General features: G+C 47.5%; 1 protein-coding gene across 7 annotated transcripts in view; it reads right to left on the bottom strand.

The window, feature by feature from the left end:
- The window catches only part of LOC138764428 (solute carrier family 25 member 44-like), a 198,276-nt gene that overhangs the window by 98,532 nt on the left and 75,510 nt on the right, over positions 1-24,234 (bottom strand). Inside the window, exon 1 of one of the 7 annotated variants that reach the window (XM_069940352.1) lies at positions 4,186-4,362. The exons of the other annotated variants lie outside the window; for them this stretch is intronic. The gene's annotated coding sequence lies outside the window, so the exon portion shown is untranslated. Of the gene's footprint in view, positions 1-4,185; positions 4,363-24,234 lie in introns of those variants that run through there. 7 annotated transcript variants of the gene reach the window in all.

The following is a 24,234-nucleotide window of genomic DNA, read 5'->3' as shown; positions in this document are numbered from 1 at the left end:
AGACCAGTATCCAGCAGTACTGTACCACAGTACTGTTACACATAGACAGACACGTCCCCACCAGAACTGTACTCGGGTGTTACACAGTGACAGACCCGTCCCCACCAATACCGTACTCCGGTGTTACACAAGGACAGACCTGTCCCCAAAAGAACTGTACCCCGGTGTTACATGGTGCCAGACCCGTCTGCACCAGCCCTGTAACCCTGTGTTACACAGTGACAGGCCCGTTGTCCACACCAGTCCTCTACCCCAGTGTTACACAGGGACAGACCCATTCCCACCTGTACTGGACCCCAGTGGTATGCGGGGACAGACCCATCCCCACCTTTACTGGACCCCAGTGTTACACGGGGACAGACCCATCCCCACCAGTACTGTACCCCAGTGTTACATGGGGACAGACCCATCCCCACCTGTACTGGACCCCGGCGTTACACAGGGACAGACCCATCCCCACCAGTACTGGACCGTAGTGTTACATGGGGATAGACCCATTCCCACCTGTACTGGATCCCAGTGTTACACGGGGACAAACCCATCCCCACCTCTACTGGACCCAAGTGTTACACGAGGACAGACCCATCCCCACCAGTACTGGACCAAAGTGTTACAAGAGGACAGACCCATCCCCATCAGTACTGGACCCCAGTGTTACACGGGGACAGACCCATTCCCACCTGTACTGGACACCAGTGTTACACGGGGACAGACACATCCCCACCTTTACTGGACCCAAGTGTTACACGGGGACAGACCCATCCCCACCAGTACTGGACCCCAGTGTTACACGGGGACAGACCCATTCCCACCTGTACTGGACCCCAGTGTTACACGGGGACAGACCCATTCCCACCTGTACTGGACCCCAGTGTTACACGGGGACGGACCCATCCCCACCTGTACTGGACCCAAGTGTTACACGGGGACAGACCCATTCCCACCTGTACTGGCCCCAGTGTTTAGCGGGGACAGACCCATCCCCACCTTTACTGGACCCCAGTGTTACACGGGGCAGACCCATCCCCACCAGTACTGGACCCCAGTGTTACGCGGGGACAGACCCATCTCCACCAGTACTGGACCCCAGTGTTACACGGGGACAGACCCATCCCCACCTTTACTGGACCCAAGTGTTACACGGGGCAGACCCATCCCCACCAGTACTGGACCCCAGTGTTACGCGGGGACAGACCCATCCCCACCTTTACTGGACCCAAGTGTTACACGGGGACAGACCCATCCCCACCTGTACTGGACCCCAGTGTTACACAGGGACAGACCCAACCCCACCAGTACTGGACCCCAGTGTTACGCGGGGACAGACCCATCCCCACCTTTACTGGACCCAAGTGTTACACGGGGACAGACCCATCCCCACCTTTACTGGACCCCAGTGTTACACGGGGACAGACCCATCCCCACCTGTACTGGACCCCAGTGTTACACGGGGACAGACCCATCCCCACCTGTACTGGACCCCAGTGTTACACAGGGACAGACCCATTCCCACCTGTACTGGACCCCAGTGTTATGCGGGGACAGACCCATCCCCACCTTTACTGGACCCCAGTGTTACACGGGGACAGACCCATCCCCACCTGTACTGGACCCCAGTGTTACACGGGGACAGACCCATCCCCACCTGTACTGGACCCCAGTGTTACACAGGGACAGACCCATTCCCACCTGTACTGGACCCCACTGTTACACGGGGACAGACCCATCCCCACTTTTACTGGACCAAGTGTTACACAGGGACAGACCCATCTCCACCAGTACTGGACCCCAGTGTTACACGGGGATAGACCCATCCCCACCTGTACTGGACCCCAGTGTTACACGGGGCAGACCCATCCCCACCAGTACTGGACCCCAGTGTTACGCGGGGACAGACCCATCTCCACCAGTACTGGACCCCAGTGTTACACGGGGACAGACCCATCCCCACCTTTACTGGACCCAAGTGTTACACGGGGACAGACCCATTCCCACCTGTACTGGCCCCAGTGTTACACGGGGACAGACCCATTCCCACCTGTACTGGACCCCAGTGTTACACGGGGCAGACCCATCCCCACCAGTACTGGACCCCAGTGTTACGCGGGGACAGACCCATCCCCACCTTTACTGGACCCAAGTGTTACACGGGGACAGACCCATCCCCACCTGTACTGGACCCCAGTGTTACACAGGGACAGACCCAACCCCACCAGTACTGGACCCCAGTGTTACGCGGGGACAGACCCATCCCCACCTTTACTGGACCCAAGTGTTACACGGGGACAGACCCATCCCCACCTTTACTGGACCCCAGTGTTACACGGGGACAGACCCATCCCCACCTGTACTGGACCCCAGTGTTACACGGGGACAGACCCATCCCCACCTGTACTGGACCCCAGTGTTACACAGGGACAGACCCATTCCCACCTGTACTGGACCCCAGTGTTATGCGGGGACAGACCCATCCCCACCTTTACTGGACCCCAGTGTTACACGGGGACAGACCCATCCCCACCTGTACTGGACCCCAGTGTTACACGGGGACAGACCCATCCCCACCTGTACTGGACCCCAGTGTTACACAGGGACAGACCCATTCCCACCTGTACTGGACCCCACTGTTACACGGGGACAGACCCATCCCCACTTTTACTGGACCAAGTGTTACACAGGGACAGACCCATCTCCACCAGTACTGGACCCCAGTGTTACACGGGGATAGACCCATCCCCACCTGTACTGGACCCAAGTGTTACACGGGGACAGACCCATCCCCACCTGTACAGGACCCAAGTGTTACACGGGGACAGACCCATCCCCACCAGTACTGTACCCCAGTGTTACATGGGGACAGACCCATCCCCACCTGTACTGGACCCCGGCGTTACACAGGGACAGACCCATCCCCACCAGTACTGGACCGTAGTGTTACATGGGGATAGACCCATTCCCACCTGTACTGGATCCCAGTGTTACACGGGGACAAACCCATCCCCACCTCTACTGGACCCAAGTGTTACACGAGGACAGACCCATCCCCATCAGTACTGGACCCCAGTGTTACACGGGGACAGACCCATTCCCACCTGTACTGGACCCCAGTGTTACACGGGGACAGACCCATCCCCACCTTTACTGGACCCAAGTGTTACACGGGGACAGACCCATTCCCACCTGTACTGGACCCCAGTGTTACACGGGGACAGACCCATTCCCACCTGTACTGGACCCCAGTGTTACACGGGGACTGACCCATCCCCACCTGTACTGGACCCCAGTGTTACGCGGGGACAGACCCATCCCCACCTTTACTGGACCCCAGTGTTACACGGGGACAGACCCATCCCCACCTGTACTGGACCCCAGTGTTACACGGGGACAGACCCATCCCCATCTGTACTGGACCCCAGTGTTACACAGGGACAGACCCATTCCCACCTATACTGGACCCCAGTGTTACACGGGGACAGACCCATCCCCACCTTTACTGGACCCAAGTGTTACACAGGGACAGACCCATCTCCACCAGTACTGGACCCCAGTGTTACACGGTGACAGACCCATCCCCACCTGTACTGGACCCAAGTGTTACACGGGGACAGACCCATTCCCACCTGTACTGGCCCCAGTGTTTAGCGGGGACAGACCCATCCCCACCTTTACTGGACCCCAGTGTTACACGGGGCAGACCCATCCCCACCAGTACTGGACCCCAGTGTTACGCGGGGACAGACCCATCCCCACCTTTCCTGGACCCAAGTGTTACACGGGGACAGACCCATCCCCACCTTTACTGGACCCAAGTGTTACGCGGGGACAGACCCATCCACACCAGTACTGGACCCCAGTGTTACACGGGGACAGACCCATTCCCACCTGTACTGGACCCAAGTGTTACACGGTGACAGACCCATCCCCACCTGTACTGGACCCCAGTGTTACACGGGGACAGACCCATTCCCACCTGTACTGGACCCCAGTGTTACACGGGGACAGACCCATTCCCACCTGTACTGGACCCCAGTGTTACACGGGGACAGACCCATTCCCACCTGTACTGGACCCCAGTGTTACACGGGGACAGACCCATCCCCACCTTTACTGGACCCAAGTGTTACACGGGGACAGACCCATCCCCACCTGTACTGGAGCTCAGCTGCCCTCCCTCCTCCCTCTTACCGCAGGACAAGCCTGGGCCGGACCGGGTCCCTCCAGATTGTCTCCAGCCCAGCGATCGGTGAGTCCACCCGGGTCTTGTTCCTCAATAGGAAGTGGCGTGGTAGTGCGGGGCTCGCTGACTGACGTCCCCTTCCACCAAACAGCGCTGCCCTCCTGCTGCCTATGGCACTGAGCTTGGGGCGGGACCTGATTCCCTCCCTTTTTGGCGTTCGTGCCCGCCGTGTGACACACACTCATCGCGTGTTGCTCCTCCTGTTTTTCATCTGTCACCGCCCCGTCGCGGCCCTGAGCGCGCCCGCTGCTCCCCGCGCCTCCTGCCGGTGTTACGCCGGAATCGCAGCACCTCCAGCCTGGTTTGGAAGGCATTCGAGGGACCTGGCGTCAGGTTTGAAGGATGGGCTGAATGTCCTCCTGCTTCTGCGAACGCGGGGCCAGTGGCCAGGGAGTGGCTGTGAACATCGAGCCACATCTCTCCGCTGGGAGCCCCCACGCCTTTGACCCACGAAATTTATCCCTTTTCACAAACACACCACGAAGCAGGCCCTTCGGCCCATCTCGTCCATGTTGTCTCCCTGAGCTCGCCCTGTGAGCCTGCATTGGGCAATGTCCGTCTAAACCCCTGTCCCTTTTCCTGTCTGAGTGTCCTTTGAACCTTGCAATGCCCCCATCTCTTCCCCTTCCTCACCGCTACCCCTACTGTGTGGAAGACTTGCTCCTTTGGCTTTGCGGCTCATCGTGGTCAGCGCAACACCCTGGCAGTGCCAGTGACCACGGTCAAATCCGGAGCTGTTCATCAGGGATTTGACATTTTCCCCATTACTGTGTGGTTTCTTCCCACCCTTCAAAATGGACTGGGGCTGTAGGTTAATTTAGGTACTTGGGCAGCACGGGCTCATGGAGCAGAAAGGCCTGTTATTGTGCTGTATGTCTAAATGTAAAAAGAAAAACTTAGACAGCTCTATGGATAGGACGGACTTGGAGGGATGTGGGCAGGTGGGACATTTGGACGGATCCTTGGATAAGACGGGTTTAGAGGGATGTGGGCAGGTGGGACATTTGGACGGATCCTTGGATAAGATGGGTTTAGAGGGATGTGGGCAAGTGGGACATTTGGACGGATCCTTGGATAAGATGGGTTTAGAGGGATGTGGGCAGGTGGGACCAGGGTAGGTGGGGCATTTGGATCCATGAATAGGATAGATTTAGAGGGGCGTGGCCAGGTGGGACAAGTGTAGATGGGACATTTGGATCCATGGATAGGACGGGTTTAGAGGGATGTGGGCAGGTGGGACCAGAATGGTAGGACGTTTGGATGGAACCGTGGATAGGATGGGTTTAGAGGGATGTGGGCAGGTGGGACCAGTGTGGGTGGGAGATTTTGATGGATCCATGGATAGGGCTGGCTTCGAGGGATGTGGGCAGGGGGTATATGTGGACGGATCTATGGATCAGATGCTTTTAGATGCGCCATGACACTGATTTACCTCAGCTTACAAACAAATAAAGAATACACTCACTCGTTTTTTTTTCAACACATCACGAAGTCGACTTCCTTTATTATTCACTGGGCACCACATGGTATTCTTCAGCTCCCCAAACACCACTCAGCCAAACCCTTCTCACCGCCACACGGGTCACCCAGCACTCTCACTCTCCTCCTCCTAAGTCCAAGAGCCATCACCCGCTATACTGATGCTATGATTCCTGCGCGATCGTCATCAGCGACAATTGGCTCCCGTGGCCGTGGTATGCAGCCATGACACTGGTACGTGAGCAGGTGCGACAAGCATGGGTGGGACTGTTTGGTCAGCATAGGCAAGTTGGGCTGAAGGGCCTGTTACCGTGCCGGGTGGCTTGAAGACTCCACGTGGACAGGAAGGGCTCAGAAGGAGTTCAATGAGCAATTCTACAGGTGCTGAAGTTAAGCACAACGCACAAACGTGCAAGATAAACTCAGCAGACCCTGCAGCGTCCACAGGACCTTCAAGGTTTCATTGATTGTCATGCAAAATAATACATTTTAAAATGTAATATTGTTGTAAATGCCAGTTTTAGTAAGGTTCAGATGCTTATAATTCATGGAGAAGTCATGAACTAGATGTAACAATGGCTGGACAGAAAAGGCCAGGGAGTAGTGGTGGATGATCGCTTCTCAGACTGGAGGCCTGTGACTCGTAATGTGCCTCAGGTATTGGTGCTGGGACCATTGTTATTTGTCATCTATATCAATGATCTGGATGATAACGTGGTGAATTGGATCAGCAAGTTTGCAGATGACACTAAGATTGGAGGCCTTGTGGTGGACAATGGAGAAGGTTTTCAAATGAGGAGTCACGTGATGGAGTAGTGGCCGGACGGTGAACTCCAGCCCTCTCCAGAAAAGTCGGAAAAAACAAAGGAAAACACAAGGGCACAAAAATAAAAATCAAAGTAAAGTGAGTATAAAGGTGGAAAGAAGATGGCGACGATAAAAGAAAAATTGAAACCAACGGTAAGAAGAGAGGAAGAGAAGACAACGGAAGAAGAAGGAGAAGGCCTTACCTGTTCGAAGAGGCCCACGGTGGAGAGAGAAACCCGCTCCCTCAGGTCGGCAGAAAGTGGACTACAAAAATGGCTCGCTGAGCCGAGTAAAAGTGCGCAAACGCGCATGCGAAAAAACACACCGACGGGAGGGGTGACCAGCTGGGGAGTCAATCTCCACAGCCGGCAATGACAGCTACAGAACAGCAGCAGCAAGAGGAGAACATAGAAGACAACGAAAACAAGAAAGAAGAAAAAGAAAACAAAGAAACAACAGATGGCCAACCCAGAGGAAGAAGAAGAGGAAGAGTACAGTGAAATGGAAGAAGAAGGGAAAGGCAAGATAAAGGATATACTTTCTCTTATTAAAGAATACATGGAGTCATTTAAAGAATGGCAAGCGCAAGAATTTAATGATTTAAGAAGAAGAATAAACAATACAGAAGAGAAAATGAATAAAATAGATATGACATCAGAAATGGGAAAAAGAATGGACAAGGTGGAAGAACGAGAAGCAGCAGTAGAATTGGAGGTAGAGGACTTAAAAAAGAAATTAGAGGAATCTAATAAAAAAGTTAAAGAGACACAAGAACTGTTAGCTCAGAAAATAGATATAATGGAAAATTATAACAGAAGAAATAACATAAAGATAGTGGGCCTTAAGGAAGATGAAGAAGGCAAGAATATGAGAGAGTTTATAAAAGATTGGATCCCTAGGATGTCCAGAACTACAGCAAGAAATGGAAATAGAAAGGGCACATAGAGCATTGGCCTTTAAACCACAACCACAACAAAAGCCAAGATCTATTTTTGTAAAATTCCTAAGATATACTACAAGAGAAAAGGTACTGGAGAAAACAATGGAAAAAGTAAGAGAGGGCAACAAGCCACTGGAGTACAAAGGGCAAAAAATCTTCATTTATCCAGATATAAGTTTTGAACTCCTGAAGAAGAGAAAGGAATTCAATACAGCAAAGGCGATTTTATGGAAGAAAGGGTATAAATTTATAATAAAGCATCCAGCGGTATTGAAAATATTTATTCCAGGACAGCAAAACAGACTATTCTCGGATCCAGAGGAAGCACGAAAATTTGCAGAACAATTACAAAATAGACTGAGAGATGAAGACGTGTAACGAGAGTACAAAAGACTGCGAACTAAAAAGACACATAAGTTTTGAACTCCTGAAGAAGAGGAAGGAGTTCAATACATCGAAAACAATCTTATGGAAAAAAACTATTCTCGCATCCAGAGGAAGCAAGGAAATTTGCAGAACAACTACAAAGCAAACAGAGAGATGAAGACATGTAATAAGAGTAAAAATGACCACGATTTATATGTATGTGGGTAAAGAGGTATATGTGTGTATATGTATAATGTGCATACATGAATGTATCCGTATTTAGAGGAAAATATAGATAGTATAGACAAGAATTAATAAGGGAAGGAAATGGAATAGAGGGAATAAGGAGGGAATTAAAAGAGTGACCTTTGTTACATATGAAAAGTGAAATCTTTTCTGGGGGGGGCTGGGTGGGGAGGAGTTACAGTCACTACAAAATCAGCTGACGCTTGCGAGTGAATTCGCAAATCCAAATGGAGAGGGGAGATGTGGTTGTCCGACAAGGGATAAAGGGCGGATTGGGGCTAAAGAAGTTTTAAATAGGAGAATAAGGAAAATGTTTGATGTTTTAGGAATGTTGTCTTATAAAGGGTTCAAAACAAGAAAACAGAAATGGATAAGAAGGAAAGGTAATGATGGAGAAACGGAAAGGGAAGATAAACAAAGTATAAAATGGCTACGTTGAACTATATGACTTTAAATATTAATGGAATACATAACCAAATTAAAAGGAAGAAACTGCTAAATTTACTGAAAAAAGAAAAAATTGATATAGCATTTGTGCAAGAAACACATTTAACTGAATTGGAGCACAAGAAATTAAAGAGAGATTGGGTAGGACACGTAACAGCAGCATCGTATAATTCAAAAGCAAGAGGAGTAGCTATATTAATTAGTAAAAATGTGCCATTTAAAATAGAAGAGGAAATAATAGATCCAGCAGGGAGATATGTAATGATAAAATGTCAGATATATTCGGAGTTTTGGAATCTACTCAATGTATATTCACCTAACGAAGAAGATCAAAAGTTTATGCAAGATATCTTTTTGAAGATAGCAGATACGCAAGGGAACATATTAATAGGAGGGGATTTCAACCTGAATTTGGATTCAAATATGGACAAAACTGGGAAAAAAATTAACAGAAAGAACAAAGTAACCAAATTTATAATTAAATCGATGGAAGAAATGCAACTTTTGGATATATGGAGGAAACAACACCCAAAGGAAAAGGAATATTCATATTACTCGGCTAGACATAAAACATACTCAAGAATAGACCTATTTTTGTTATCAGCTCGTATGCAAGATAGAGTTAAAAAAAACAGAATATAAAGCTAGAATACTATCGGACCATTCACCCTTAATATTGACAGTAAAGTTAGAGGACATCCCTCCAAGAATGTATAGATGGAGATTAAACCCCATGTTACTTAAAAGGCAGGATTTTAGAGAATTTATTGAAAAACAAATTAAAATGTATTTTGAAATAAATACAAAATCAGTGAAAGATAAGTTTATACTCTGGGATGCAATGAAAGCATTCATTAGAGGGCAAATAATAAGTTATGTAACCAAGATGAAGAAGGACTATAATCAGGAAACAGAGCAGTTGGAAAGGGAAATAGTAAATATAGAAAAAGAATTAGCAATGAAGGAAGATACAACTAAAAGAAGAGAATTGGTGGATAAAAAAATAAAATATGAAACACTACAAACATATAAGGTGGAGAAGAACATAATGAAGACAAAACAGAAATATTATGAACTAGGTGAAAAAACGCACAAAATCCTAGCATGGCAGCTTAAGACAGAACAAGCTAAGAAAATGGTATTGGCATCAAGGAAAAAAGACAAACTAATTACATATAATCCAAAAGAAATTAAGGAAAACTTTAGAGAATTCTATGAACAATTATACCGAACTGAAAACGAAGGGAAAGAAGGGAAAATAGATGAATTTCTAACTAAAATTGAACTACCAAAACTACAAAGAGAGGAACAAAATAAATTAACAGAGCCATTTGGAATAGTAGAAATACAAGAGAGAAGAAAAAATTACCAAATAATAAGACACCAGGAGAGGATGGATTCCCAATAGAATTCTATAAAACATTTAAAGACTTATTAATTCCGCCCCTCCTGGAAGTAATCAACCAGATTGATAAAACACAAAGCTTACCAGATTCATGTAAAACAGCAATAATTACAGTAATACTAAAGCAAGGGAAAGATCTACTCACACCAGCGTCATATAGACCAATATCTTTACTTAACACAGATTATAAGATAATAGCTAAACTATTAGCAAACAGATTAGCAGAGTATGTACCGAAAATGGTAAATTTAGACCAAACTGGATTTATCAAAAAAAGACGCACAACAGACAATATTTGTAAATTTATTAACTTAATTCATGCAGTAGAAGGGAATAAAGCACCAACAGTAGCAGTTGCTTTAGACGCAGAGAAGGCCTTTGACAGAGTAGAATGGAATTATTTGTTCAAAGTATTGCAAAAATTCAGTTTACCGGAGAAGTATATTAATTGGATTAAAGCATTATATAAGGGACCATTAGCGAAAGTGACAGTAAATGGACATGTATCAAAGCAATTTAACTTAAGCAGGTCAACACGGCAGGGATGCCCACTATCACCTTTATTGTTTGCGTTAGCTATAGAACCACTAGCAGAATTGATAAGAACAGAAAATAATATAAAAGGGATAAAAATAAAAGACAAGGAGAAGGTTTTCAAATCTTGCAGAGGGGTCTGGACCAGCTGGAAAAATGGCTGAAAAATGGCCAATGGAATTTAATGCAGACAAGTGGTGTTTGGAAGGACAAACCAAGAAAGGACGTACACGGTGAATGGTCGGGCACGGAGGAGTGCAGTAGAACAGAGGGACCTGGGAATACAGATACATCACAGGTGGTTAGGGATATTGGTCTTCATAAATCAAAGTATTGAGAACAGGAGTTGGGATGTTACGGTTGTATAAGACATTGGTGAGGCCAAATCTGGAGCATTGTGTGCAGTTTTGGTCACTGAACTACAGGAAAGATATCAATAAGATAGAAAGAGTGCAGAGAAGACTTACGAGGACTTCAGGAATTGAGTTTCAGCAAAAGATTAAACTGGTTAGGGCTGGAGTGCAAAAGAAAAGGGGAGATTTGATAGACATTTAAAATTATGAGGGGGGTATTGACAGAATAAATGTAGGTTCGCTTTTTCCATTGAGGGTGTGTAAAGGGTGAATGAGGAAAAGTTTAGGGGAAATATGAGGGGGAACCACTAGAGAGCGGTGAGGGTGTGGAACGAGCTGCCAGCTGAAGTGTATGCAGGGCTCAGTTTTAACATTTAAAGGAAATTTGGACAGGTACATGGATGGGAGGGGTATGGAGGACTATGGACTGGGTGCAGTTCAGTGGGATGAGGCAAGAAGGAGTGGTTCGGTGCAGACTAGAGGGGGCGAGGCAGCCTGTTTCTGCATTGTAATTGTTCTATGGTTTGATATACCTCAGCTTTTGCCTGCAGCAAGGGGCCATGAGCATTGTCCGGCACCCCCAACAATAAGAGAAGCAAAAGAGAGTCGCGGAGTGTCCATGGATTTGCCATCAGCGCCCCAGCAGCCTCCGCAATAGTAAAGAGTGACCAACATTTGGGCCCGGGCCCTGCATGGAGGTCTGGCCTGACCAGATGGGGCTGTTCAGCTCCATATGACTCCACTGTGCAGCTCCACAACCTGGCATTCAAGGTATCAAGATTATTTTATTACAAAAACAGAAAAGATATTGCACAAATTTTACTCTACCCTGCTGTAAGGCATTAGAAGAAACACAATGGCGGAGTAACTCAGCAGGTCCAGCCGTGTCCTTTATGTAGCTAAGACAAAGAGAGAGAACCAAAGTTCAGGGAGGAGCCCTTCACCTTTGCTGTAAAAAGAACATGGCTGGACTTGCTGAGTTTCTCTGGCATCGTGTCTGAACTTTAACCGTGCTGTCTGATGACTTTCGAGTTTTACATCAGTTGCCAAGCGCCCCTTAGAGTAGGAATGAAGGAGAAGCAACTGAGAGGTCCCTCAGAGTCACTGAGTGCCTGCAGATTCGTCTCCAGTCCTCCCGCGGCCTCTGCAGCTGCACAGGCTCCAGCTCAGTTCATCAGCGTCCCGAGGTCAAGATTTAAACCTCCAACACGATTGGGAAGTCTTCGGCGCATGAGGCCCTCGGGACCCCTTCTAACCCTGAGCACCTTCTTGGATGCTGGCTCCGATACCTGGCTCACATGAGTCAGCCTCCAGCAGCAGCAGCCTGGTGTGGGTCCTTCGATCAAGGATGGCCAGCAACCCTCAGCCAAACTCAAACAATATCAAACCCCTCAACCCAACTCCAACCCGTCAACTCAACTCAGTCTTCAACACAACCCCAACCCCTCAACTTAACACAATCCCCTCAACCCAACTCAAATCCCTCAACCCAACTCAAAACGCTCAACCCAACTCAAAACGCTCAACCCAACTCAAAACGCTCAACCCAACTCAAACACTTCAACTCAACTCAAACCCATCAACTAAACCCAACTCAAAACCCCTCGACTCAACTCAAACCCCTCGACCCAACTCAAGCCCCTCGACCCAACTCAAGCCCCTCGACCCAACTCAAGCCCCTCGACCCAACTCAAACCCTTCGACCCAACTCAAACCCCTCGACCCAACTCAAACCCCTCGACCCAACTCAAACCCCTCGACCCAACTCCAACCACTAAACCCAACGCAATCTCCTCAACCCAACACAAACCCCGCAACCCAACTCAAACCCCTCAACCCAACACAAATCCCTCAACCCAACTGAAACCCAACAGCTCAACACAAACCCCTCAATTCAACTCAAACACCTCAATGCAACAAAATCCCTTCAACCTAACACAATCCCCTCAACCCAACTCAATCCCATCAACCCAATTCAAACCCCTCAACCCAACTCAAACCCCTCAAGCCAACTCAAACACCTCAACTCAGCTCAAACCCCCTTAACCCAACACAGTCCCCTCAACCCAACACAATCCCGTCAACAGAATTGAAAGACCTCAACCCAACTCAAACCCCTCAGCCCAACTCAAACCCCTCATCTCATCTCAAACCCCTCAAAACAAATCAATCCACTCAATTCAGTCTTCAACCCAACTCCAACTTCTCAACCCAACAAAATCCCCTCAACCCATCTCAAACACAAAAACCTCAACTCAACTCTAACCTCTCAAAGCAACTCAAACCCCTCAACCTAATTCAAACACCTCAAACCAACTCAAAATGCCAAAACCCAACACAATCCCCTCAACCCAACATAAACCCCTCAACCAAACTCAAAACCCTCAACCCAATTCGAACCTGTCTAACCAACTCAAACCCGTCAAACCAACTCAAACCCCCAAACCAACATAATCCCATCAACTCAACTCCATCCCCTCAACTCAAATCAAACCCCTCAACCCAACTCACACTCCTCAACCCAACTCAAACACCTCAACTCAACACAAACCCCTCAACTCAAATTAACCCCTCAACCAAATTCAAACCCCTCAACTCAACTCAAAGTCTTCAACTCAATTCAAACCCCACAACACAATCATCTCAACCCAACTCAAACACCAACCCCTCAACACAACTCAAACCCCTCAATCCAACTCAACCCCCTCAACCCAACCCCCTCAATCCAACACAAACCCATCAACACATCTCAAAGCCCTCAACACAACACCCTGAACTCATCTCAAACCCCTCAACACAACACAATCCCCTCAACTCAACACAACACAATGCCCTCAACACAATGCAAACCACTCAACACAACACAAACCCCTCAAACCCAACACAATGCCCTAATCCCAAATCAAACCCCTCAACCCAACTCAAACCCATCAACCCAAAACAAACCCCTCGACACAACTCAAACTCCTCCACACAATTCAAACACTTCAACTCAGTTCAACACCCTCAATCCAAATCAAACTGTTCAAAGCAACTCAAACCACTTAACCCAACGCAATCTCTTCAACCCAACTGAAACACCACAATCCAACTCAAACCCCTCAACCCAACACAAATCCCTCAACCCAACTTAAACCCAACAGCTCAACACAAACCCCTCAAGTCAACTCAAATTCCTCAACACAACTAAATTCAATCTTCAACCCAACACACCACCCTCAACCCAACAAAATCCCCTCAACCCATCTCAAACCCCTCAACCTAACTCAAACCTCTTAACCAAACACAATCCCCTCAACACAACTAAAACCCCTCAACCCAACTCAAACCCCTCAACCAACTCAATTCCCGCTACCCAACTCAATCCCCGCAACCCAACTCAATCCCCGCAACCCAACTCAATCCCCGCAACCCAACTCAATCCCCGCAACCCAACTCAATCCCCGCAACCCAACTCAATCCCCGCAACCCAACTCAATCCCCGCAACCCAACTCAATCCCCGCAACCCAACTCAATCCCCGCAACTCAACTCAATCCCTGCAACCCAACCCAAACCCCTCAACTAAACTCAAATTTCAAAACTCAACTAAACTCAGTCTTCAACTCAACACAATCCCCTCAACACAACTCAAACCCCTCAACCTAACTCAAACCCCTCGAAACAATGCAAACGCCTCAATGCAACACAAACCCATCAACACAACTCAAACCCCTCAACTCAATTCAACACCCTCAACCCAAATCAAACCCATCAAACCCCTCAAACCAGCACAATCCCATCAAACCAACTCAAACCCATCAACTAATCACAACCCCTCAACCCAACTCAAATGCCTCAACCCAACTCAAACCCCACAACACAACTCAAAGCCCCTAAACCAACACAATCCCCTCCATTCATCACAAAACCCTCAACCCAACTCAAACCCATCAAACCAATGCAAACCCCTCAACCCAACACAGTCCCATGAACCCAACTCAAACCCTTCAACTCAACTAAAATTCTTCAAACAAACTCAAACCCCTCAACCCAAATCAAACCGCACGACTCAACTCAAACCCCTCAACCCAAATCAACCCCCTCAACCCAAATCAACCCCCTCAACCCAAATCAAACCCATCAACCCAAATCAAACCCTTCAACCCAACTCAAACCCTTCAACCCAACTCAAACCTGTGAAACCCCTCAAACCAGCACAATCCCATCAAACAACTCAAACCCCTTTATTCATCACAACCCCCTCCACCCAACTCAAACGCCACAACCCAACTCAAAGCCCACAACACTACTCAAAACCCCTAAACCCAAAATGATCCCCTCCACGCATCACAAACCCCTCAACCCAACTCAATCACTGCAACCCTACTCAAACCCCACAACTCAACTCAACCCAACACAATCCCCTCGACCCAACTCAAACCCCTCAACCAAACTCAAACCCCTCAAAACAACGCAAACCCCTCAATCCAACTCAAACCCCTCAACCAAACTCAAACCCCTCAAAACAACACAAACCCCTCAATCCAACTCAAACCCATCAACACAACTCAAACCCCTCAACCCAATTCAACCCTGTCAACCCAAATCAAACCCCTCAACCCAACTCAAACACGTCAAACCCCTCAAACCAGCACAATCCCATCAGACCAACTCAAACCCCTCAACTCATCGCAACCCCCTCCACCCAACTCAAACACCTCAACCCAAATCAAAGCCCACAACACAACTCAAAACCCCTAAACCCAATACAATCCCCGCCACGCATCACAAAACCCTCAACCCAACTCAAGCCCCTCAACCCAACACAATCCCCTCGAACCAACTCAAACCCCTCAACCAAACTCAATCCCCGCAACCCAACTCAATCCCCGCAACCCAACTCAATCCCCGCAACCCAACTCAATCCCCGCAACCCAACTCAATCCCGCAACCCAACTCAATCCCTGCAACCCAACCCAAACCCCTCAACTAAACTCAAATTTCTCAACTCAACTAAACTCAATCTTCAACTCAACACAATCCCCTCAACACAACTCAAACCCCTCAACCTAACTCAAACCCCTCGAAACAACGCAAACCCCTCGAAACAACGCAAACCCCTCGAAACAACGCAAACCCATCAACACAACTCAAACCCCTCAACTCAATTCAACACCCTCAACCCAAATCAAACCCATCAACCCCTCAAACCAGCACAATCGCATCAAACCAACTCAAACCCATCAACTAATCACAACGCCTCAACCCAACTCAAACCCCACAACACAACTCAAAACCCCTAAACCAACACAATCCCCTCCATCCATCACAAAACCCTCAACCCAACTCAAACCCATCAAACCAATGCAAACCGCTCAACCCAACACAGTCCCATGAACCCAACTCAAACCCTTCAAATCAACTAAAATTCTTCAAACAAACTCAAACCCCTCAACCCAAATCAAACCGCACAACTCAACTCAAACCCCTCAACATAACACAATCTCCTCAACCTAACTTAAACCCCTCAAATCAACTCAATTTCCTCAAACCCCTCAGCTAACACAATCCTCTCAACTAAACTCAAACCCCAAAACACAACTCAAACACCTCAACACAAAGGAATCTCCTGAACCCAACACAATCTCCTCAACCCAAAAAAATACCCTCATCCAAACTCAAACACAACACAATCCACTCAACCCAGTTCAAACTTTTCAACCCAGCACAATCCTCTCAACTCAACTGAAAACCCTCAACCAAACTCAAACACCTCAATACTCTCAACCCAACTCAAACCTCTCAACCCAACTCAAACCACTCAACCCAACCCAAACCACTCAATCCAACTCAAACCTCTCCACCAACACAATCCCCTCAACTCAACAAAATCCCGTCGACCCATCTCAAACCGCTCAACCTAACTCAAACCTCCGAACCAAACCAAATCCCCTCAATGCAACTGAAACCCCTCAACCCAACTCAATCCCCGCAACTCAACTCAAACCCCATAACTCAACGCAACACATCCCCCTCAACCCAACACAATCCCCTCAACCCAACTCAAACCCCTCAACACAACTCAAACGCCTAAACCCAAATAAACCCCCTCAACCCAAATCAACCCCATCAACCCAAATCAAACCCCTCAACCCAAATCAACCCCCTCAACCCAAATCAACCCCCTCAACCCAAATCAACCCCCTCAACCCAAATCAACCCCCTCAACCCAAATCAAACCCCTCAACCCAAATCAAACCCATCAAACCCCTCAAACCAGCACAATCCCATCAAAACAACTCAAACCCATCAACTAATCACAACCCCTCAACCCAACTTAAATGCCTCACCCAACTCAAACCCCACAACACAACTCAAAACCCCTAAACCAACACAATCCCCTCCATTCATCACAAAACCCTAAACCCAACTCAAACCCATCAAACCAATGCAAACCCCTCAACCCAACACAGTCCCATGAACCCAACTCAAACCCTTCAACTCAACTAAAATTCTTCAAACAAACTCAAACCCCTCAACCCAAATCAAACCGCACAACTCAACACAACACAATCTCCTCAACCTAACTTAAACCCCTCAAATCAACTCAATTTCCTCAAACCCCTCAGCTAACACAATCCTCTCAACTAAACACAAACCCCAAAACACAACTCAAACACCTCAACACAAAGGAATCTCCTGAACCCAACACAATCTCCTCAACTCAAAAAAATCCCCTCATCCAAACTCAAACACAACACAATCCCCTCAACCCAACTCAAACTTTTCAACCCAGCACAATCCTCTCAACTCAACTGAAAACCCTCAACCAAACTCAAACACCTCAATACTCTCAACCCAACTCAAACCTCTCAACCCAACTCAAACCACTCAACCCAACCCAAACCACTCAATCCAACACAATCCCCTCAACTCAACAAAATCCCCTCGACCCATCTAAAAGCGCTCAACCTAACTCAAACCTCTGAACCAAACGAAATCCCCTCAATGCAACTGAAATCCTTCAACCCAACTCAATCCCTGCAACCCAACTCAAACCCCACAACTCAACCCAACACATCCCCTTCAACACAACACAATCCCCTCAACCCAACTCAAACCCATCAACACAACTCAAACCTCTCAACTCAACTCAACTCAAACCCATCGACCCAACACAATCCCCTCGACCCAACACAATCCCCTCGACCCAACTCAAACCCATCAACCAAACTCAAACCCCTCAACCAAACTCAAACCCCTCAATCCAACTCAAACCCATCAACACAACTCAAACCCCTCAACCCAATTCAACCCTGTCAACCCAAATCAAACCCCTCAACCCAACTCAAACACATCAAACCCCTCAAACCAGCACAATCCCATCAGACCAACTCAAACCCCTCAACTCATCGCAACCCCCTCCACCCAACTTAAAGGCCTCAACCCAACTCAAACCCTTCAACTCATCACAACCCCCTCCACCCAACTCAAACACCTCAACCCAACTCAAAGCCCACAACACAACTCAAAACCCCTAAACCCAATACAATCCCCTCCATGCATCACAAAACCCTCAACCCAACTCAAACCCATCAACCCAACACAATCCCCTCGACCCAACTCAAACCCCTCAACCAAACTCAATCCCCTCAAAACAACGCAAACCCCTTAATGCAACTCAAACCCATCAACACAACTCAAACCCATCAACACAACTCAAACCCCTCAACCCAATTCAACCCTGTCAACCCAAATCAAACCCCTCAAACACGTCAAACCCCTCAAACCAGCACAATCCCATCAGACCAACTCAAACCCCTCACCTCATCGCAACCCCCTCCACCCAACTCAAAGGCCTCAACCCAACTCAAACCCCTCAACTCATCACAACCCCTTCCACCCAACTCAAACTCCTCAACCCAATTCAAACCACACAACATAACTCAAAACCCCTAAACTCAACAGAATCCCCTCCACCCATCACAAAACCCTCAACCCAACTCAAACCCGTCAAACCAATGCAAACCACTCAAACCATCACAGTCCCATGAACCCAACTCAAACCGCTCAACCCAATTCAACTCTGTCAACCCAAATCAAACCCCTCAACCCAACTCAAACCCATCAAACTCCTCAATCAGCACAATCCCATCAGACCAACTCAAACCCCTCAACTCAACGCAACCCCCTCCACCCAACTCAAATGCCTCAACCCAACTTAAACCCCACAACATAACTCAAAACCCCTAAACCCAACGCAATCCCCTCCAACCATCACAAAACCCTCAACCCAACTCAAACCCATCAAAACAATGCAAACCACTCAAACCAACATAGTCCCATGAACCCAACTCAAACCCCTCAACTCAACTAAAATTCTTCAACCAAACTCAAACCATTCAATGCAACATAATCTCCTCAACTCAACTCAAACCCATCAACACAACTCAAACCCCTCAACCCAAATCAACCCCCTCAACCCAAATCAACACCCTCAACCCAAATCAAACCCATCAACCCAAATCAAACCCCTCAACCCAAATCAAACCCCTCAACCCAACTCAAATCTGTGAAACCCCTCAAACCAGCACAATCCCATCAAACAACTCAAACCCCTCAACTCATCACAACCCCCTCCACTCAACTCAAACGCCTCAACCCAACTCAAAGCCCACAACACAACTCAAAACCCCTAAACCCAACACAATCCCCTCCACGCATCACAAAACCCTCAACCCAACTCAAACCCCTCAACTCAACTCAACTTCCTCAACTCAACTCAAATTCCTCAACTCAACTAAACTCAGTCTTCAACCCAACACAATCCCCTCGACCCAACTCAAACCCCTCAAAACAACGCAAACCCCTCAATCCAACTCAAACCCATCAACACAACTCAAACCCACCAACACAACTCAAACCCATCAACACAACTCAAACCCCTCAACCCAATTCAACCCTGTCAATGCAAATCAAACCCCTCAACCCAACTCAAACACGTCAAACCCCTCAAACCAACACAATCCCATCAGACCAACTCAAACCCCTCATCGCAACCCCCTCCACCCAACTCAAAGGCCTCAACCCAACTCAAACCCCTCAACTCATCACAACCCCCTCCACCCAACTCAAATACCTCAACCCAACTCAAAGCCCACAACACAACTCAAAACCCCTAAACCCAATACAATCCCCTCCACGCATCACAAAACCCTCAACCCAACTCAAACCCATCAACCCAACACAATCCCCTCGACCCAACTCAAACCCCTCAACCAAACTCAATCCCCTCAAAACAGCGCAAACCCCTCAATGCAACTCAAACCCATCAACACAACTCAAACCCATCAACACAACTCAAACCCATCAACACAACTCAAACCCATCAACACAACTCAAACCCATCAACACAACTCAAACCCCTCAACCCAATTCAACCCTGTCAACCCAATTCAACCCTGTCAACCCAAATCAAACCCCTCAACCCAACTCAAACACGTCAAACCCCTCAAACCAGCACAATCCCATCAGACCAACTCAAACCCCTCAACTCATCGCAACCCCCTCCACCCAACTCAAAGGCCTCAACCCAACTCAAACCCCTCAACCCAACTCAAACCCGTCAAACTCCTCAATCAGCACAATCCCATCAGACCAACTCAAACCCCTCAACTCAACGCAACCCCCTCCACCCAACTCAAATGCCTCAACCCAACTTAAACCCCACAACATAACTCAAAACCCCTAAACCCAACACAATCCCCTCCAACCATCACAAAACCCTCAACCCAACTCAAATCCATCAAACCAATGCAAACCACTCAAACCAACACAGTCCCATGAACCCAACTCAAACCCCTCAACTCAACTAAAATTCTTCAACCAAACTCAAACCATTCAATGCAACATAATCTCAACTCAACTCAAATCCGTCAATACAACTCAAACCTCTCAACTCAACTCAAACCCCTTAACACAACACAATCTCCTCAACCTAACTCAAACCCCTCATATCAACTCAATTTCCTCAACCCAACTCAAACCCACTCAGCCAACACAATCCTCTCAACTAAACTCAAACCCCTAAACACAACTCAAACACCCCAACACAAAAGAATCTCCTGAACCCAACACAATCTCCTCAACCCAAAAAATCCCCTCATCCAAACTCAAACCCCTCAACGCAACACAATCCCCTCAACCCAACTCAAACAGCTCAACCCAACTCAAACCTCTCAACCCAATACTATCCCCTCAACTCAAATGAAACCCCTCAAACAAACTAGAACAGCTAAACCCATCTCAAACCTCTCAACCCAACACAATCCCCTCAACTCAAATTAAACCCCTCAAACAAACTAGAACAGCTAAACCCAACTCAAACCTCTCAACCCAACACAATCCCCTCAACTCAAATGAAACTCCTCAACCAAACTAAAATCCCTCAACCCAACTCAATCCACTCAACCCAACTAAAACCCCACAACGCAACACAATCCACTCAACACAACACAAACTCCTCAACTCATCTCAAAACCCTCATCCCAACACAATACCTTCAACCCCACTCAAACACGTCAACCCTACTCAACCCAACTCAAACCCCTCAAACCAACACAATCCACTCAACCCAACTTAAACCCAACAACCCAATTCAAACCCCTCAACTCAAATCAAATTCCTCAACTCAACTAAATTCAGTCTTCAACCCAACACACCACCCTCAACCCAACAAAATCCCCTTGACCCATCTCAAACCCCTCAACCTAACAAACCTCTTAACTAAACCAAATCCCCTCAATGCAACTGAAACGCCTCAACCCAACTCAAATTCCTCAACCTAACTCAAACCAACACAATCCACTCAACCCAACTTAAACCCAACAACTCAACTCAAACCTCTCAACTCAACCCAATTCAAACCCCTCAACTCAACTCAAATTCCTCAACTCAACTAAATTGAGTCTTCAACCCAACACACCACCCTCAACCCAACAAAATCCCCTTCACCCATCTCAAACCCCTCAACCTAACTCAAACCTCTTAACCGAACCCAATCCCCTCAACGCAACTGAAACCCCTCAACCCAATTCAAATTCCTCAACCTAACTCAAACCCCTCTAAACAACGCAAACGCCTCAATGCAACTCAACCAAATTAAATCCTTCAGTCCAACTTAAATCAGTCTTCAACACAACTCCAACCATTCAACCTAAATCAAACCCCTCGAAACAACGCAAACCCCTCAACCGAACTCAAACCCATCAACCCAACTCAAACCCCTTAACCTAACTCAAACTCCTCAAAACAATGCAAAACTCTCAATGCCAGTCAAACCCATCAACCCAACTCATCCAAATTAAACCCTTCAGTCCAACTTAAATCAGACTTCAACACAACTCCAACCACTCAACACAACACAATCCCCTCAACCCACTCAAACCCCTCAACCCAACACAGGCCCCTCATGCCAACTCAAACCCCTCAACCCAACACAATCACTTCAACCCAACTCAAACCACTCAACACAACACAATCCCCTCAACCCAAAACAATCCACTCGACCCAACACAATCCCCTCATACCATCTCAAACCCCTCAACTCAACACAATCCACTCAAACCAACTCAAACCCCTCAACACAATACAATCCCCTTAACCCAATTAAAATCCATCAACGCAACACAAACTCATCAACACTACACAAACCCCTCAACCCAACTGAAACACATCAATCCAACTCAAACCCCTCAACCAAACTCAAACCCCTCAACCCAACTTAAACCCCTCAATGCAAATCAAACCCATCAACCCAATTCAAACCCCTCAATCCAACTTAAACCTCTCAACCCATTCAAATCAAAGACTTCAACACAAATCCCTCAACTCAAAACAATCCCCTCAAACCCCTCAATGCAAATCAAAACCATCAACCCAACTCAAACCCCTCAACCCAACTTAAACCCCTCAACCCAACTTGAACCCCTCAACCCACTCAACTCAGTCTTCAACCCAACTCCAACCTCTCAACACAACACAATTCAAATCTTCAACCTAACTACAAGCTCTCAACACAACACAATCCCCTCAGCCCAACTCAAACCCTTCAACCCAACACAATCCCCTCGACCCAACTCAAACCCCTCAACCAAACTCAATCCCCTCAAAACAACGCAAACCCCTCAATGCAACTCAAACCCCTCAACACAACTCAAACCCATCAACACAACTCAAACCCATCAACACAACTCAAACCCATCAACACAACTCAAACCCCTCAACCCAATTCAACCCTGTCAACCCAAATCAAACCCCTCAACCCAACTCAAACACGTCAAACCCCTCAAACCAGCACAATCCCATCAGACCAACTCAAACCCCTCACCTCATCGCAACCCCCTCCACCCAACTCAAAGGCCTCAACCCAACTCAAACCCCTCAACTCATCACAACCCCTTCCACCCAACTCAAACTCCTCAACCCAACTCAAACCCCACAACATAACTCAAAACCCCTAAACTCAACAGAATCCCCTCCACCCATCACAAAACCCTCAACCCAACTCAAACCCATCAAACCAATGCAAACCACTCAAACCAACACAGTCCCATGAACCCAACTCAAACCCCTCAACCCAATTCAACTCTGTCAACCCAAATCAAACCCCTCAACCCAACTCAAACCCATCAAACTCCTCAATCAGCACAATCCCATCAGACCAACTCAAACCCCTCAACTCAACGCAACCCCCTCCACCCAACTCAAATGCCTCAACCCAACTTAAACCCCACAACATAACTCAAAACCCCTAAACCCAACGCAATCCCCTCCAACCATCACAAAACCCTCAACCCAACTCAAACCCATCAAACCAATGCAAACCACTCAAACCAACATAGTCCCATGAACCCAACTCAAACCCCTCAACTCAACTAAAATTCTTCAACCAAACTCAAACCATTCAATGCAACATAATCTCCTCAACTCAACTCAAACCCATCAACACAACTCAAACCCATCAACCCAACTCAAACCCCTTAACCTAACTCAAACTCCTCAAAACAATGCAAAACTCTCAATGCCAGTCAAACCCATCAACCCAACTCATCCAAATTAAACCCTTCAGTCCAACTTAAATCAGACTTCAACACAACTCCAACCACTCAACACAACACAATCCCCTCAACCCACTCAAACCCCTCAACCCAACACAGGCCCCTCATGCCAACTCAAACCCCTCAACCCAACACAATCACTTCAACCCAACTCAAACCACTCAACACAGCACAATCCCCTCAACCCAAAACAATCCACTCGACCCAACACAATCCCCTCATACCATCTCAAACCCCTCAACTCAACACAATCCACTCAAACCAACTCAAACCCCTCAAGCCAACAAAATCACTTCAACCCAACTCAAACCACTCAACACA

This window comes from Narcine bancroftii, chromosome 5 (assembly GCF_036971445.1).
Source record: "Narcine bancroftii isolate sNarBan1 chromosome 5, sNarBan1.hap1, whole genome shotgun sequence".
Taxonomy (NCBI): Eukaryota; Metazoa; Chordata; class Chondrichthyes; order Torpediniformes; family Narcinidae; genus Narcine; species Narcine bancroftii.
This window is presented reverse-complemented; position numbering and strand designations above follow the sequence as displayed.